The sequence below is a fragment of the Tenrec ecaudatus genome, chromosome 2 (assembly GCF_050624435.1).
Source record: "Tenrec ecaudatus isolate mTenEca1 chromosome 2, mTenEca1.hap1, whole genome shotgun sequence".
NCBI lineage: Eukaryota > Metazoa > Chordata > Mammalia > Afrosoricida > Tenrecidae > Tenrec > Tenrec ecaudatus.
The window spans coordinates 70586081-70592994 of record NC_134531.1 but is presented as its reverse complement, the minus strand read 5'-3'; the positions used below and the strand labels follow the sequence as shown (position 1 = coordinate 70592994).

The following is a 6914-nucleotide window of genomic DNA, read 5'->3' as shown; positions in this document are numbered from 1 at the left end:
ATTGGGATGCTCCGTGTAGTCGGGAGTTCAAAATGATCAGTAGCTCTGCAGGAAAGAGACGAGGCTTTCTACTCCTGTCAAGAGTTAAAGTCTCAGAAACCCACAGGCCAGTTCTACTCTGTCCTGTTGGGTCACCATGCATCAGAATCGACTCAATGACAGTGAGGTGAGAGTGAGAATAAACCTAGTGATTTACGTTATTTTTAAATTTGTGGCATTGTTTAATTAAGACGCCTTAGCAATATTCCTAATCAACCAGCAATGGGAGACTAAAGCGTACAAAGAAACACTTTCTGGATAACTAGACAAACACTCTTCAATCTTCTAATTGCCTTTATATAGCCAATGTACAGTATTTAAACAAAATTCAAAATTTTATTAAGCAAACATTTTTGTATGAGCTGCCTTCTCCTTAGCTTTCTGTGCCTTTATCTTTTACTTGACTTCAGCAATTCTGCCTGGAGAGCTTTATCTTTGGGTGCTAGCTCCTGAGCTTTCTTGAGATCCGCCAGTGCTTGATCTATTCTTTTAATCTTTGCCACCCTTAAGCTCTTAGGTATAGTGCCTTGGTATTTTATGGATCTAGTTCAAGGGCCTCTAAACAGCTGTCAGCTGCTCCCTGCCAATTGGACATCTTTAGTTTACAAACTCTAATATTCAGCACACGACTTAAAGGGATAGGTTGTAGCTTGGATCTATCTGCCTTCTCAATAACAGCCTTTGAACCTTCTACATACCTTAAAACTTCTGCATCCTTCTTTATGGACACCTCCCAGGTCTGGGTTTTAGGAAAATATGTGCAATGTGTCTAAGTCTTCTGTTATCAATAAAATGTTACCTATATCTTTTAAGTCTATTTCTGCATCCCCAGGGAAATCCAGATGACTGTCACTAGAGTCTTTGGGAGTGTTCCCCATCTTTCAATTCTCCTTATTCTACAATAATGCAGACTTTGGCAGGTCTTTCACCTTTCACTTCTACAGTTTCCAGCATCGTTGCCACACCCATTCCTTGAATAATTAAGGAGCTAAACCATTCCTTTCATAACCCATTCCGCAACTTGGCTCAATTCCACATGTTTACCATCCAAATAGAGGGTTGTGTTATGATAAAGAACTGACAACCATTTGTATTGGGTCCTGCATTTGCCATAATCAAAAAACCTTTCTGATCATGCTGATAACAGAAATTTTCATCTTCAAATTTTCCACCATAAATACGTTCTCCAGCTGTCCCATTCTGTTTTAGAAGTCTCTACCCTGGTTCATAAATTTCTTAATAATTCGATGGAAAAGGCACCCTTTAAAATGGAGCAGTTTTCCAGTTGCAGATCCAATGCCTTTTTCTTCAGTCCATAACTCAGGGAAACTTTTTGCAGTTTTAGGGGCAATATTGGAAGACAATCTGATCAACTTGTTTCCCTCTCATATCTGCATGAAAGAAGCCTCGGGGTTGCTGGGGTTGAGGGCTTAATTTGACTTCCACACATATTTGGAAATGAGCTGAAAGCCATCCTAAGTCTTTAAACCCTGGTGCTAATGGCCTACATTCTCTCTCTCTCTCTCTCTCTCTCTTTTTTTTTTTTTTGGAGTGGGGTGGGAAGCAGGACAACAGCAAGTGTGAAAGCACTTTGGAAATGACTGGGCTGATGGCCAGGCAAACAGCTCATTTAAGAACTTTGCCCTGAGAGAGCCTCATAAATTGAAGAAGGTCCCCATAACTATCTAAGCCCCACAAGTCCACGGAGAGTCTGAGACAGACATAGTGCCCGGGAGCAAAGCCAACCTGGTGGTGATGTGCCTTCCAATGGGCCCGCAAACCCATCAAGTGACAATTACTGGACTTCTAACCCTGGACTTCAAAACACTTGGAAATTGTTCATAAACATGTTCAGAATCCCATGGTGAAAGTGAAACATTTTTTATAAGAGCATAAAACAGAGAAACTGGCACGCATTTTGTTTGAACAAGTGTGCTGGTAACTTCTTTTTCTAAGGTGCAGGACTCCTTACCCAAGTCTTAGTGATTGCTCCAGGGAATGCTCACTTTGAAAAGACAGGAGAATGCATCCGAATCTCTATGAACCTCAGAAATAAAAAGAATCTGAACAAAACATGGCTCCACTCACATTCCAGTGTGAGAAACAGTATTAAAAAGAAGACAATGGGATTCTTACTTTGATCCTATGCCAGATTCTGCAGGGGTTCTGCCAATGAAGAACCCACAGAGACAGACAGACGGCTCTAGGAGGTACAGTATATACTTGTGTATAAGCTGAGTTTCTCAGCACATTATTAATGCAGCTTTTGTGGTAAAATTAGGTGCCTCGGCTGATACTCGGGTCAACTTATACTCATGTATATATGGTAGTAGGCTCTCAGAGGTTAGTAGGGGAGTTGGTTTCAGATCAATGAAGCAAAAGATGTCATTCTTGTGGTTAATTTGTATTAGTTAACCTTATTAAGGATTAAAAGTTAAACATGAAAGAAGAAATGGTGGGAGACCAGATCACTCTGGTGGGTGTGATCAGCCACCATTGAATGTGTGCATCATTTTCTGTTTCTTTGCCTGGCCTACCATTCTTTCCCTCCCATTTCATTCCCTTCCTGCCTCCCTTCCTTTTTCTCTTGTTTTTTAAAAAGAATTTCCTAAAGTCACCGGAAAGCCCTTATCTGTTGTGGCTTGAGGATAGGCTGGGTAAGACCCAATCCCAAATTCAAACCACTGCCATGCTTCGTATAGCAACCCTATACGACAAGGTAGAACTGCCTCGTAGGGTTGCCACGGATGTGAGTGGTTACAGGCTGTCATACCTTTCTCTAAAGAGGTGGCTACTGGATTCAACTGCTGACTTTTTGGTTAGCATTCAAGCAATTTAACCATGGTACTTACTACCAGGGTTTCTTTTGGAGAAGACCCAAACCCACTGTCATCTTGAAGATTTTGACACAGAATGACCCAATGTTGGGTTTCCAAGACTGTGAAACCTAATGGGAGCAGACAACCTCATCTTTCTCCAGAGGTCACCTAGTGGGCTTGAACCACTGACCTTGTGGTTCTCAGCCCACCCTGGCTCCTTCTAGGGGAAGCCAGGGAGGCATTATGCATGAAGAAGTTGTGGCTGGCTGGCCTCATCTCCCTTCTCTGGACTACTTCCCAAGGCATTCCTTGTAGTTTGGCGTCAGCTGGAGGGAACTGTCTGGAAAATGAGAAGCCCTACTCAGGGCAGTGGAGAGGACTGGTGCTCTTTCTAGGAAAAGAGAACAATCAGATATTCATAAAAGGAAAAACAACAAAAGCAGTGGTCCTGTGATAAAAGAATGGCATCCAGCTGGGCCTCCCAGACTCTAGTGAAAGACCGACAGTGGGAAGGAGCCACAAAATCAAAATTGCTTTCGGGCAAAATTTCTGACATTCCTGAAATACCCCCAGATTCTTCACATCGGCAATAAGCAGGGATTACATCCACTCACTTATAAAGGGGACCAATTTGCTTTCAGTTATTTTGTTTCCTTGACTTTCAACTTACTGTCCTGTCTGACATCCTCTTGAACCAAGGAGTAATAGATGCTGACTTGACCACTGTTCACAGAGCAAAAAGAGGTCAGGGGGTCAAGATCTGCAGCTACAGAGTCTTCAGCTCTCCAGAAAAACTAAAGAGAGGACTCCATTCACATGGTTAAATATTTAGACATGTAAAGACAGTGTACAAAGAAAAGTAATCTGAAAAAAAACGAAAGGGCAGGAGAATCATGTGGCCTGCACAGGTTTCAAAGGGTTCTAGTGATGACGACACATGAAATATACCTAAAAACCTAGAACCTTTTCAAGTTACCCCTGTCAAGGTGTTTCTATAGTAATGTTGTCAGGTGTCATTGAGTTGGTTCTGACTCATCAAACCAACTCAACTCCAACTCAACACTGCCAAGTCTATTCCCACTCATAGAGATCTATGGGGCAGAGTAGAACTGCCTCTGTGGGTTTTGGAGACTGTTCATGTTTACTGTAAATCTGTGAGCCTCATCTTTCTTCTGTAGAGCAGCTCATGGTTTGAAACTGCTGTCTTTTCAGTTTGCAGACCAACTTATAACACCCTGTGCTATTAAGGTTCCTCATATCGAATTTCAGTAGGACACTTGTGATTCCCTTGTATTTCATTTTTCTTTTCAGATTACTTTTTCCATCCATCAAGAATCAAAATACCCTTAATAGCCAATAACAAGACTGGCATATTTTTGTACTTTTTTAAGTTTTAAGAGGAGTACAAGGGGAAGAAAGAACCAAACATTTCAGGGAATCATTCGCAGTATTAAAAGTGAAATTTCTAATAGAAAAAAAACAAACAGGTAGCCTTTTAAAGATATCAGAACAATATGAGTAAGAAACTCTAGCAGATGGATCATGATCCTTTACTGTGGTTTCACTTTAATCCCAAGTGAGAAGTCTCCTGGGATCCAGATATGGGAGTTTCTGGAGTAGGGGTGACTCACCTTGGCCAAGTGCCCTGGAGTGTTGTTGTGAACCCTGAGCCTTGGGGAACCTAGTTCCCAGGGTCACATTTGAGCCAAACAATGGTCTAGATAACTAGTAAGACGGTTTTGCCTAGGGCATTGTGCTGTTTGGAAGAATTCAGTCAGTTTCAGGAAACAAATTCCAAGGGTCAGATTGGTTGCTACATTCTGTAATTGCATTCATTGTTCTTTCAGACAATGCTGCATTAAAATCTCTCCTGACCACAACATTTGTCTCTCAGCTCTTTTCTGACTCCCCCCACTGCGCACCCCCCCATTAAAAATGCTAATAAGATTTTATCTGGGTGTTGGTTCTCTCATCTTTGGAATATTTTGACTGGTTGAAATGTTGCTCTGATTTGCCGATTTGTGTATTCAATCATTTTCCATCCATTTCTGTTCTTGTTCAAATATGATTTTTGTTTAAACATTAGTGACAATTCTTCTTCTGCATCTTTGCTGGAGCTTACTTATTATTTCTAGATCATTGATGAAACATCCAAATCTTTTGCCCATTTATTTTTGGGGGGGTTGTCTACTAGGAGTCTTTGGTTAGATGTGTTCTGCAAATATTTTTGCTAGTCTATGGCTCTTCTTTCTTCTTAAGATTATCTTAGACCTGGGACCAAACACTTGGCCAGGGTGTTGATTCTGATTCATAGTGACCATGTGATTATCTTAGACCCTCCAACAAACATTGCTGCAACAATTGAATAGATGGATGAGGAAAAGCAAAACCAAAAACCTTACTCCTTACCTCATTGTGTACAAAACTTAAGGTAAAAAAATGCATAATGGAAGAGCGAAAATAAAACTTGTAGGAGAAGGCGTGATGGAAGATCTCTGTGACCTTGAGTGATGTATGTTTATAATGCAGTGCTCCAACATCACATATGTGAGTATTTAAGTTAGACTCTAAACTATCTAAAACTGACATACACCCTCTCTGGCACAACCAACTTCTTATCGTATAAGATGTAAGGTCACTCACTATTATTTGGAATTGACACAACACAACAATTATGTTATAGCCAACTACCTTGTAGACAATTGCTTTGCAGTGTATGATCGCCAGGTTTGATGTCAACTTGGCTGGGCCATCATGCTCAGTGATTTGACAGTTAAGGCCTGGTAACCTCCCAACATGTGATCTAACATAACGTAATTAGCTCCATAATTATGAACAGCCACTCTGATGTGAAGGTGGATTGCAAGGTGATAATTCCTGATGCCACATTCTTCTTATAGAGTCTTGGGTTATTTCTTCAATATATACATTAAAAATACATGAGAGGGCTTCAGAAAGTTGCTGGGAAACTTCCATTTGTTTTTAATTGTTTTTTTTTTAACAAATGATGAAAGAATACAAGCCTAACACACACCTCTTTTGATTTAGGACCATGCATATCCTCTTCTTCTTTTTGAACCACTGTGTCGTGGTCTACGTACTGGTTTCATAGTAATGCAAGTAAGTGTTCTGGAATTTCTGTTTTTCTCAGTGTTATCCATAATCTGTTGTGATCCATAGTCAAAGGTATTTGTGTAGGTAGTCAAACACAGATAGACATCTTTCTGGGATTCTTTGCTTTCAGCCGAGATCCCTCTGCCATCATTAATGATATCCCTACTCCACACCATCTTCTGAATTAAGATAGAATTTCAGACAATTATCTGTTAACGTATTGTTGACACATTTATCTTCAAATTATCTTCACAAGTTATCTTCAGCAAATGTTTGATTGTATGTGAGATTAAGAATATTGTTTGACTATTAGGACCACCATTGGGACAAACCTGAGAACTTTGGCTCAGGGATACATAGACTATCAGAAATAGGGAAGGACACAAACACAGAGGAGTCACAAATTGACAGGTGGGATATACTGAAGATAAAACACCTGTGCACATAGAAATAATTCATCAAGAGAGTAATTAGAGAGCCCACGAACTGGAAAAACATCTTTAGCAATGACACATCAGACAAAGGCTTTATTATTAAAATATATAATACTTTGCTAACTTACAATAAGATAAAACCTAATTGTCCCCTGAGGAGGTGTGCAAAGGACCTGAACAAAGATAGCCCAATTCAACAAATCAGAAAGCAACAAGTGTTGGAGGGGCTGTGGGGAGACAGGAACTCTCATCCACTGCTGGTGGACTTGTAGGTATGTACAGCCATTATGGAAATCAATGTGGAAATAGCTAAAACAGATGGAAATCAAGCTACCATACGACCCAACAATCCCCCTACTGGGCACATACCCAGAAGAGGTAAGAAATAAACCAAGGCCAGACATCTGTGCTCCAATGTTCATCACAGCACAATTTACAATTGCAAAGAGTTGGAAACAACCCAAATTTCCATCCACAGATGAATGGATTAAACAACTGTGGTACATAC

The 6914-nt window shown here is 40.4% G+C and overlaps 1 pseudogene; it reads right to left on the bottom strand.

The window, feature by feature from the left end:
• Positions 1-378: 378 nt before the first annotated feature.
• On the bottom strand, positions 379-5272 carry LOC142440013 (peptidyl-prolyl cis-trans isomerase D pseudogene; annotated as a pseudogene).
• Positions 5273-6914: the final 1642 nt, after the last annotated feature.